Below are 11,333 nucleotides of genomic sequence, written 5' to 3' on the forward strand. Positions count from 1 at the left end.
TTTGTCTTTCCTTCTAGTTGTAGAATTTCCACTCAGCCAGCCTTCCTGTGGTTCTGGGTGATGTCCGTTCCGCCTTTTAGTTGTATTTTTGAAGTGGTTGTGTGAGGCAGCAATCTCCGGTGTTTACCTATGCCGCCATCTTGGTTTCTCATCTACTCGTAATTTTTTAAGGAAGAATATAGTTGAGTTTGACCAGAACACACAAGAGACTGGGGAAACAGAGCCATCAACTAAGGGAGAGTGTACAGAGACAAAAATTTTCTTGAACAAATGATAAACTGGCTCTAACATGAAAGCATGAAAATATCAAGCACTTACTGTGGGCCTGGCACTTTTTTTTCAAATTAGAAGAGAAAGTTTATTTAGAAAGTTACAAAGGTAGTAGAAATGAGCCAGTTGGGCTGCATAGGCTTAGGAAACAAATTACAGAAGCAATAGAAGGGTGCTTGGAGCTTAGGAGAGGGAAAGGCAAAGGGAGACTGAAAATTCACTGGGAGTGCTCCTAAAAGGGAGCCAGGCCTGGCACTTTCACAGGCATTATTTACTCACTACAAAACTCAGCAAGACCAGTAATCTTTAAAATATATATATATGTTTTTATTGATTTCAGAGAGAAGAAGGGAGAGAGAGAGGGATAGAAACATCAATGATGAGAATCATTGACCGGCTGCCTCCTACATGCCCCCTATTGGGGGATCGAGCTGGCAACCTGGGCATGTGTCCTGATGGGGAATCGAACTGCAACACCCTGGTTCACGGGTCCATGCTCAACCACTGAGCAAAACTGGCCTGGCAAGACCAATAATCTTAACCCCATTTTATATTTAGGGAACTGGAAGCTCTGAGAGTGAGACTTGCACAATATTGCACAGCTAATATGTGACATATTAGTGATTCAAAGAAAAGGCTAGATCATGACAGAACCTCATGTTCTTTCCACTATATTCACCCCCTAATTCCAAAAGAGGAGTCACCAAACATTTGTAGCAATGATACATCATAGGGGGATACTTGTGTTACTCTATCTTGGTGATTCATTTGAAGAATTCTAATTTGGTGTGTAAATTCTAGAATATTCCAGAAAAGGTGGTGTCATAAGTTTATGCTTACACTTTATATTCATGTCCATGACAAATAAAATGAAAAAGCAATGCTCTAATGATACTTTCAATTTTAATTTTAAGGCAGCCCACTTGCATAATGACTGAGATGAATAGGCTGATTCAATGCTTTAAGGCATTTTGTTAGGCAACAAGAAAAAAAATGGGTCAAAGGAGAAGAGATTTCACTGTAAAAATAAATATATGAAGGAGAAAAGGAAGAAGAGCAGAAGAGGAAGAAGAAGTAGCAGTATGAGTAAATATAAGACATATTCGGTAAGTGTTGGGTGGTTGAGGGGAACTGGGTAGAACTGTTAGGGGCAGAAATAGAATGGTGGGGGCTAGCTATAATCATAAGAAATATTAATCATGCTCTGTTCTGTTCTGATTAGAAAAAGCACATTCTAACCTGGCTGAGAGTTGTATGCCCCCGGACATGGAATGCAGTCCATCCTCCTTTTCCCAAAACTGCCTATCATCATGGAAAGATTAACAACCTTGTTGCTGAAACAATCTGGTCCTAAGGCACCCACCCTTTGCGAATCCTCCACTCCCCAGCCCACATGGCCTGTAACCTGTAAGCATTATACTTTGCCTACTTCCCCATGCCTGTACCTCTTACTTCCCCATGTAATTTTTGTCCTTCTACCCAATATAAGCAGCTGGGTTATGTAGAGGGGTAGAGCAGATTTGTGGATAACCTTTTGCTCTCCATTCTGCTGGCATTGTTGGAATAAATGCTCATATATGATTCAACCCTGCCTCCGCTTACTTGACTCAAGTAGCAACAGGCAGCCCGGACCCATTGGTTGTCTGGTTTCATAACTAGATATCACTGCCAGATTCATGTGTTCTCTGCTCTCATCAATGACAAGGGATACCAATATGACCCCTAAAATCTATCCCTGTTTGTAACAGGAAATTTTAAGTGAAGGAAAAACATAAACATTTAAATTTGTCCAAACATTTGGATTACATGCCCTGACAAGGGGCAAGCCTTACTCATAAAGTTTCCTTGGGGACAGGGTTAGGGGAAGCAGTTTATTTTACCTGAAGCTGCTGGTGTGACTGTAATCAAAGAAGCACTGAGAGCCAATGCCAGAGCAGGAAGCTGAGACCTATGAGCCAGAGAAAAGGCCTTTAATAGAATACAGAGCCAAAAACACTTCTAGTTGTTATAGTGTTCCAAATAAGGCAAGGATTGTAAAGAAATAAGATTTTTTCTATAGCAGACTACATCTTACTTAATAAAAATTGATGATATTATTACTGTGTTGCTCTACTTAAGTAAATTATATACATTTTAGAAAAAATTTATCTAAGTTAACCATATTTCCTGATCCAAAAAGTAGTCATGCTAGTACACATTTGTCTTACTTAGGGTTAGAATATTTTTCAGTGGAACTAACTACAAAATCAGGAGGTATTTATAAAGTTTAACGTATAAGTATAGGATTTAGCATTCAATTAAATAGTATATTTGTGGTCATTTTCATAAAAATGACATCAGAAAATAAGTCAGTTAGAGAAAGACAAATACCATGATTTCACTTATATGTGGAATCTAAAGAACAATATAAATGAACAAACAAAACAGAAACAGACTCATAGACACAGAGAGACTGATGGCTGCCAGAGGGGAGGGGTGCTGGGGGACTGGGTAAAGAAAGTGAAGGGATTAAGAAGTACAGATTGGCGGTCACAAATTAATCACAGGGATATAAAGTACAGCATAGGGAATGTCATCGATAATTTTGTAATACTATGTATAGCGCTGGTTGTGTACTGAAAATATAAGAGGTACTTTTTGTAAAGCATATGATTTGTCTAATCACTGTGCTGTACACCTGAAACTAACTGTAATTGAAAAAAATTTAAACATTAAAAAAATGGCATCAGGCTTTCAGTTTAAAATGTAACCCCTTATTTCTAAAGCTGTTTTTATAAGAAAATAAGGTTTGATCTACACCACTTCAACCTAGAACACCTTCCCCCTAAATGTTTTATGCCGTGAACTGCCTAGATAGCAATTTTTTTCACTGAAAAGTGATTTTAAAATGATTTTGTTTTAATCTTCCCTAATAGGTGTTACATGCAAATATATAAAAATTCAAACAGCACAAAATGATACGTAGTAAAAACGTGTCTCCCTCCCACCCCAATCCCCAGAGGTAACCTCTGTTATCAGTTTCCCTGGTATCCTTCCAGAGAAGAAAATCACTAAAATATCCATAAGGAGAGGGCATGAGGATATTGACCAGAACAGGGAGGAAGGAGCTCAGTGAGGGGAAAAAGCATACACAAAGGGGGGAGGCAAGAGACAAGAAAGTCATCCTCGACTAATTTATAAATTTGTCATTAGTTCACCTTTTTTAGAAAGCCCCAAGCCTAAAGCTTTACCTCCTAGTAGCAAAGCTTGCTATACCAAAAGCGTGCAAAGGCTGAGCGTCTGATTTCAGGTTCCTTAATATTTTTTCTCTATAATCAAAACACTGTCACAAAAGTAAAATGTATAGATGCAATCTCGCACAAAGCTGCTATCAAAATTCTAAAACAAGCCTTCTTGAAATACCTGTAACTTGGCCTCCCCTACTCCTTTAAAAAGCAAAATATGTGAGAGGAAAAAGGGAAAAAATTTTATTAGCAAATGTGCAATATATATGTTAGTTCATAGAGAAAAACAGAAAGTTGGGTGTTTTCTCCCTTAGCCATCAGATTCCATCCCTGGTCCTCCTCTGTCCACTACATATTCCTAAATTGACATTTATATCTGTGTCCTTATCTATGCATTGACCCCTTGACAGCCAGGCCCACCCTTTTCCCCTCCCCACAAGGATGCAGATGCTTTTCTGGACAGGCCCTTCTTTTAAAAAAAATCTTTATTGTTGAGAAAATTACATATGTCCCTTTTTTTTGACAGGCCCTTCTTAACTTTTGCAACAGCATGGATGGAGCTGGAGAGTATTGTGCTAAGTGAAATAAGCCAGTCAGAGAAAGACAAATATGATATGATTTCACTTATATGTGGAATCTAATGAACAAATTAAACAAACAAAATAGAAACAGATACAGAGAACAGACTGACAGCTGTTAGAGGGGAGGGGGTTGGGGACTGGGTGAAAAAGGTGAAGGAATTAAGATAAAAAACACCAACAACTTATAGACACAGACAACAGTATGGTGATTACAAGAGGGAAAGAGGGGTCAGGGAAAGTAAAAGAGTATAAAGGGGGGATAAATGGTGACAGAAGGAGATTTGACTTGGGGTGGTGAACACACAATACAATATACAGATGATGTATTATAGAATTGTACAGCTGACATCTATATAATTTTATTAACCAATGTCAACCCAATAAATTCAATAAAATATTTTTAAATGAAGGAATTATTTTTTAATATCCCAAATATAAGAAGACTATGAAAGACAAGCCAAAATGTTTTAAGTTTGTTCTGAAATGATCAAAACATCATGTTCATTGATAACGTCATTAGTTTTTCAGGATCTGCATAACCTAATGACCATTTCTACGTCATCCAGGTGTAACAAGAAGTATACCAGAATTTAGAATTCAACAGAACTGGGGAGGAGGTTTTCTCCCTGCAGGAGAAAACTATTTAGAGCAAGAAACTAGATTAGATGGTCCAGGAGATTACAGGTGTCCGAAAAGCCTGAATGCTAAGAGCACATGTTTTTAGGTATGTTGAGAAGGAAGAAATAGAGAGAGCAGCATGGAGTGAAAAAGAAAGAACATGAGAATGGGGTTGTAGGTGGGGGTGGAGGATAGAGATTTGAACTGTGGTTGTGTGTACTTTAATGAAATGGACAAAAGGAGAGGAATTTTATGAAGCTTTTCTGTTTGATATGCTGTGAAGCCCTGCATTGCCCCTTTAAGAAAGTCAACAGAAAAGCTTTTCTATAAGAAAAAGCTTTTGAAGTTGGATTTGTGTACAGGTCTGATACAAGTCATTCACCATTTCATCTCTCAGCAGGCAGGATTGCTGATTGGTTGCACATTGCCTGGACCCTAAGAAGCTTGAAGCCTTTGCATTCTTTAAAACCCAGTCAAAATCCTATGGAGAGCACCTGATCTTATCAAACCATCCCATTCCTGGAAAATAAGGAAAAGGGGCAGGAAGTTTTTAGTCTGACTAAACCTAAAGTAGGCTTAGCTCTGAAGTCTGCAAAACCTAGCTTTAAATTCCAGCTCTGTCACTTACCAGCTATCCTCAAATTATATACTTGTCTTAGCCTCAGTTTCCTCATTTGTAATCTGGAATTCAATTAATTGTCCAATACCCACCGAGTTACTCGAGCCAAAAGTTTTATACTGAGTACTGAGCCACCAGGTTCGAGGTCAGCCCACAGCCTCTTGGTATGTTATCCACCAGCTGGAGTTCCTTGTGCTTCTGGAGGAAAGCAGAACTGAACTGAGGAGCCATGGGAACAATGGAGAGGGGCAGGGGAAGAAATGCTCTGTATGGCTGAGGTGGTTGCAGAAATCCTCTTGACCCTGTTGGGGGGCTAAAACCATGTCTAAATTCCTGGGCCATTTCAGCAAAATCCAAGAGGGGAACTGAAAGCTACTGTGTCATTTACCAAGGCATAGTTTCACTTATGCAACAAAAACCAGTGCTGGGAGGGGTTGGAAGTGAAGGTGGGGTTGGTATGGGGGAGGGGTGGGGCAGGGGAGCATTAATACTGAGAAGGCTTGATCTTAAATTACAATATTATGCAAGAGGCTGATCCTGAAAGCTGCCATTTACTTAGTTCCCAGACATTAGGGAGCTGTCAAAGCGGATGAGGCTTTGGGCACCCTGACCTTTCCCATCCCAGGAGTTAGGCCAGCTGCTTTTAGGTGGCATAGTGAGGAGTTGAAGTGTGACTCAGGCAGAATAGGGCATAGGCTCTCACTGCCCTTGACGTCTTTGGATGAGGCTGGAAAACCCAGCTTAAGAATGATGGACCCGAAAATTCCACTAAGAGGTGCTGAGATTGCCACCTATCTGCTCCTTTCCTGAGATTATCTTGCTTTATGGCTTAATCCATCCTGGAATCATCTGCTGGTCCTAGCCTTAGATATAACCCACTGACCTTATTGCTAGTCTGGCTTTAAAAAGTAGTTAGAGCCTGGCCGGTGTGGGTCAGTGGATTGAGTGTCATCTCATGCACCAAGAGGTCACGAGTTCGATTCCCAGTCAGGGCACATGCCCAGGTTGTGGGCTAAATCCCCAGTTGGAGGCAGCTGATAGATGTTTCACTCTCATGATCCCTGTTCTTGAGCAATAATTTACAGAGAGGTGGAGTCACATGCACAAGTAAGTTATGCTACATGAAATCAAACACTCTAATATAAGAATAGACTAAATGTTATAGGATTGAAGTTTCCAAGCTGAGATCAATACATTATAAGATATTAAAGGACTATAGATATAATTTTGAAAATACTTACCGTTGGACCCCTTCTACCATGTGAGGACACAAAGAGAAGTATGTGACCTGGAAGAGGGCCCTCACCCGACCATGCTGTCTCCCTGATCTTGGACTTCAGCCTCCAGAACTGTGAGAAAGAAATTTCTGTTGTTTATAAGCCCCGCCAAAATACTTATTGCTGGCAATCTTTAAGAAATTATAAAGAATTAAAGATTTTGTTCAATGGACCAACCATGTTATAGAGCTGCTCAAGCAGTTAATACAATCAGTTAATCTTAGGTTAAATGAATGAATTATTGTTCCCCTGGTCAGGCCATCCATTTTATGGATGAGGAATCTGAGTCTCTGAAAGTTTAAATATGTATTCCAAGGTCATAAAGGTAATGAATAGGGCTGATTTATCCATTAGGCACAGTAGGTACAGTGCCTAGTGCCCACGATGCTTTAAGGAGCCATTAAAAAGGTTTTATTGTCTTTTCTTAAATCAGAAAAAAATGAATATTTAGGTTGGAGGAAATGTTTTAATATATATTAACTAGAGGCCCGGTGCACAAAAATTTGCATGGGTGGGGTCCGGCCGGCCCTGCCCTTGATTGGGGTGTTGGGGGCAATCAGGAGCTGGGCTGGCCGGGGCGGGGGGCGCCGATTGGGGGCCCAGATCAGGCCAGTTGGCTGCTGCAGTGTGCGTCGTAGCCACCAATTGTTCCGGTCGTTCTGGTCGTTCCGCCGTTCCTGTCACTGGGCTTTTATATATATAGATTGTTCTTTGAATGTTCAGTAAAGTTCACTTGTGAAGTCATTTGGTCCTGAACTTTTATTTATTGGGAGGTTTTTGGTGTTTTTTTCTCTGCTTCAATTTCATTGGTAGTAATTGGTTTGTTTAGATTTTGTATTTCTTCCAGGTTCAGTCTTAGAAAGTTATATACTTTAGAAATTTATTTATTTATTCTAGATTGTCAAATTTGTTGGCATATAATTGTAGTATTCTTTAATGGATCTTTGTACTACTATGGTGTTGGTTGTTACTTCTCTTTCATTTATGATTTTATTTATTTGGTTCTTTTTTTTTCTTGAGTTTGACCAAAGATTTGTCAATTTTATTTATCTTTTTAAAGAAATAGCTCTTAGTTTTATAGATCTTTCCTATTGTTTTCTTAATTTCTCTTTCATTTATTTCTGCTCTGATCTCAACTATTTCTTCCTTCTGTTTACTTTGTTGGTTTTTTCTAGTTCCTTTAGGTATAGTTATAGTATTTATTTGGAAATTTTCTTGTTTCTTGAGGTAGACCCGTAAAGAGTTCCCTCTTAGAACTCTTTTTGCTACATCCCATAAATCTTGAAAAGTTGTGCATTCATTTTTATTTCAAGATATTTTTTTAAATTTCTTCTTTGATCCATTGGTTGTTTAGTAATATGTTGTTTAGTCTCCACACATTTGTGGGTTTTTTTTTCTTTTCTGTAGTTGATTTCTAGTTTCGTGTTATGGTGGTTGGAAAGATGCTTAATATGATTTCAATCTATCTTGATTTTATTGAGGCTTGTTTTGTGACCTAATATGGAGAATGTTCTATGTGCACTTGGAGAGAAATATATATTCTGCAGTTTGGGGGTGAAATGTTCTATGGATGTTTATTAAGTGGATCTGATCTAATGTGACATTTAAGGTAATTATTTCCTTATTAATTTTCTGTTCATTATGGAGATATGTCTATGTATTCATTGATGTGAATGGGGTATTAAAATTCCTTGCTCTTATTGTATTATTGTGGGTTTCTCCCTTTGTGTCTATTAATAATATTGCTTTATATATTTAGATACTCCTGTGTTGGGTGCATAATGAAATTCGTGCACTGGGGGGGGGGGCGTTGTCCCTCAGCCCAGCCTGCCCCCTTTCCAATCTTGGACCTTTCGGGGGATGTCCAACTGCTAGTTTAGGCCTGATCCCACATCACAATCCGAGACTGCTGACTCCCAACTGCTCACCTGCCTGCCTGCCTGCCTGATTGCCCCTAACCACTTCTGCCTGCCAGCCTGAACACCCCCTAACCACTCCCCTGCCAGCCTGATTGATGCCTAACTGCTCCCCTGCCAGCCCGATGCCCCCAAACTGCCCTCCTATCCTCCCCTGCCAGCCCGGTCGCCCCTAACTGCCCTCCCTTGCAGGCCTGGTCCCCCCCCAACTGCCCTCCCCTGCTGGCCATCTTGTAGCTGTGGGTGCCACCATCTTTGAGGGGGTGGCAGTCAATTAGCATATTCCCTCCTTATTGGCTGTGGGCACCACCATCTTTGAGGGGGTGGCAGTCAATTAGCATATTCCCTCCTTATTGGCTGTGGGCACCACCATCTTTGAGGGGGTGGCAGTCAATTAGCATATTCCCTCCTTATTGGCTGTGGGCACCACCATCTTTGAGGGGGTGGCAGTCAATTAGCATATTCCCTCCTTATTGGCTGTGGGCACCACCATCTTTGAGGGGGTGGCAGTCAATTAGCATATTCCCTCCTTATTGGCTGTGGGCACCACCATCTTTGAGGGGGTGGCAGTCAATTAGCATATTCCCTCCTTATTGGCTGTGGGCACCACCATCTTTGAGGGGGTGGCGGTGCCCCCCAACTGCCCTCCCCTGCCAACCTGGTCATTCCTAACTGCCCTCCCCTGCAGGCCCGGTTGCCCCAACTGCCCTCCCCTGCTGGCCCAATCGCTCCCAACTGCCCTCCCCTGCTGGCCTGTTCACCCCCAACTGCCCTCCTCTGCCGGCCATCTTGTGGTGGCCATATTGTGACAACATAGGCACGGCCATCTTATGACCACATGGGTGTGGCTATCTTGTGACCACATGGGGGCAGCCATCTTGTGCAAGGGCATGATGGTCAATTTGCATATTACCTCTTTATTATCCTATATAATAAAAGGCTAATATGCAAATTGTCCCCTCAACTGGGAGTTCGACCAGAAGGGAGGGCCAGCCGGCCAACCACCCGTGGCCCCTCCCCTTGGCTGGACACCCCCCCCACCGATTGCCACCCCCCTCCGATCAGGGGTTGGGCTGGCCAGCCAACCTCCCATGTCCCCTCCCCCTGGGCTGATTGGGGCGGGCTGGCCAGATCCCACCTGTGCACGAATTCATGCACTGGGCCTCTAGTATAGGATATTTGCCTTTATACCAACATAGTTGTAGAGTCTATTCTTTGTAAGTATTTTTTTATTTAAATTCTTTATTGTTGAAAGTATTACATATGTCTCCATCCCCCCCCCCCATTGACCTCTCCCTGGCCGCTCCCATCCCCCAGCACGTGCCCTCACCCCCTACTATCTGTATCCATTGGTTATGCTCATATGCATGCATACAAGTCCTTTGGTTGTTCTCTTTCCCCCTTGACCAGGACCATTTGTTCAGGTAGTGACAGAGCTGGGATTAAAACTGTGTACTTTTTTTAATGGAGGAAGGGGCCCACAATATAAAAGCACCTAGGGCCCACAAATGTCATAATGTGACCTGGTAGCAAGTGGAAGAACTGGGATCCAAACCCAGAGCCCCAGCTTTTTAAAAAAAATTACCTTTATTGTGAAAGGATTACAGATGTCCCCCACTTTATAAAAATATCTATTTTTTATTGATTTCAGAGAGGGAGAAAGAGATAGAAGCATCAATGATGAGAAAGTATCATTGATTGGCTGCCTCCTGCATGCCCCCTACTATGGATCAACCCTGAAACCCAGGCATGTGCCCTGACTGGGAATCAAACCATGACCTCCTGGGTTCATAGCTTAAAGCTTAACCACTGAGCCATGCCAGCTAAGCAGATGTCCCCTTTCCTCCCACCATTGAACCCCTCCACCCCACACCCATCCTTAGGCCTTCACCACACTATTGTCTGTATCCATGAGTTACGCATATATGCATGTAAATTCTTTGGTTAATCTCTTACCACCCCCACCATGACTCCCACCTTCCTTCTGAAATTTACCAGTCTGTTCCATGCTTCTATGTCTCTGAATTTATTTTGTTCATTATATTCCACAAGTGAGTGAGATCATGTGACACTTGTCTTTCTCTGAATGTCTAATTTCGCTTAGCATAACAATCTTCAGGTCCTTCATGCTGTCTCAAAGGATAAGCTATCCTTCTTTTTTATAGCTGCTTCTATTTCAACAGTTGTTTTGGCCTATTCAGTTTTGTGTGTGTGGGTGGGGTTTCATTCTTCCTGAATCAGTATTGGAAGATGGTATTTTTCTAGAAATTTGTCCATTTCATCCAGGTTGTCCATTTTATTGGAATATAGTTGTTCATGGTATTTTCTTACAATCCTTTGTATTTCTGTGTTGTCAGTTGTTACTTTACGTCTTTTGTTTATGATTCTATTTATTTAGGTCCTCTCCCATTGTTTAGGGGCTCCTATATATGTTTACCAGGGTTATGTCCTCTCTTTGGATCAATTCCTTTAGTATTATGTAGTGACCTTTATTGTCTCTTGTAATGGCCATCATTTTGAAGTCTATTTTGTCAGATATGAGTATTGCTGCCCCATCTTTTTTTTTCATTTCCATGGAAATATTTTTCCTATCACTTCACCCTCATCCTGTGGGAGTCTTTTGTTCTGAGGTAAGTCTGTTGTAGAGAGCATATATATGGGTCATGTTTTCTTTTTTATATATACTGAAGCATAGTAACCTCCATCTTGTATAAAAAACTGCTGTTTGAAACTCTCTGCTATTGTTAGATAGTCCCTAGTCCTGTAAACTCTGTCATTATAAACTCTGTCACTTTAAGACAGTCTGTTATTCTGTAAAATGACTTTGT

General features: G+C 41.1%; 1 protein-coding gene across 3 annotated transcripts in view; it reads right to left on the minus strand.

Moving 5' to 3' along the window:
• LOC102246991 (toll-like receptor 13) overlaps positions 1–11,333 on the minus strand; it is a 39,766-nt gene that overhangs the window by 14,542 nt on the left and 13,891 nt on the right. Inside the window, exons 1-2 of one of the 3 annotated variants that reach the window (XM_014548456.1) lie at positions 6,554–6,589; positions 2,151–2,218 (exon numbers count right to left, since the gene is read on the minus strand). The gene's annotated coding sequence lies outside the window, so the exon portion shown is untranslated. Of the gene's footprint in view, positions 1–1,633; positions 1,659–2,150; positions 2,219–6,553; positions 6,590–11,333 lie in introns of those variants that run through there. The other 2 variants (XM_014548457.1, XM_005877135.2) reach the window with 2 other exon arrangements.

This window comes from Myotis brandtii, unplaced genomic scaffold, assembly GCF_000412655.1.
Source record: "Myotis brandtii unplaced genomic scaffold, ASM41265v1 scaffold509, whole genome shotgun sequence".
Lineage (NCBI taxonomy): Eukaryota > Metazoa > Chordata > Mammalia > Chiroptera > Vespertilionidae > Myotis > Myotis brandtii.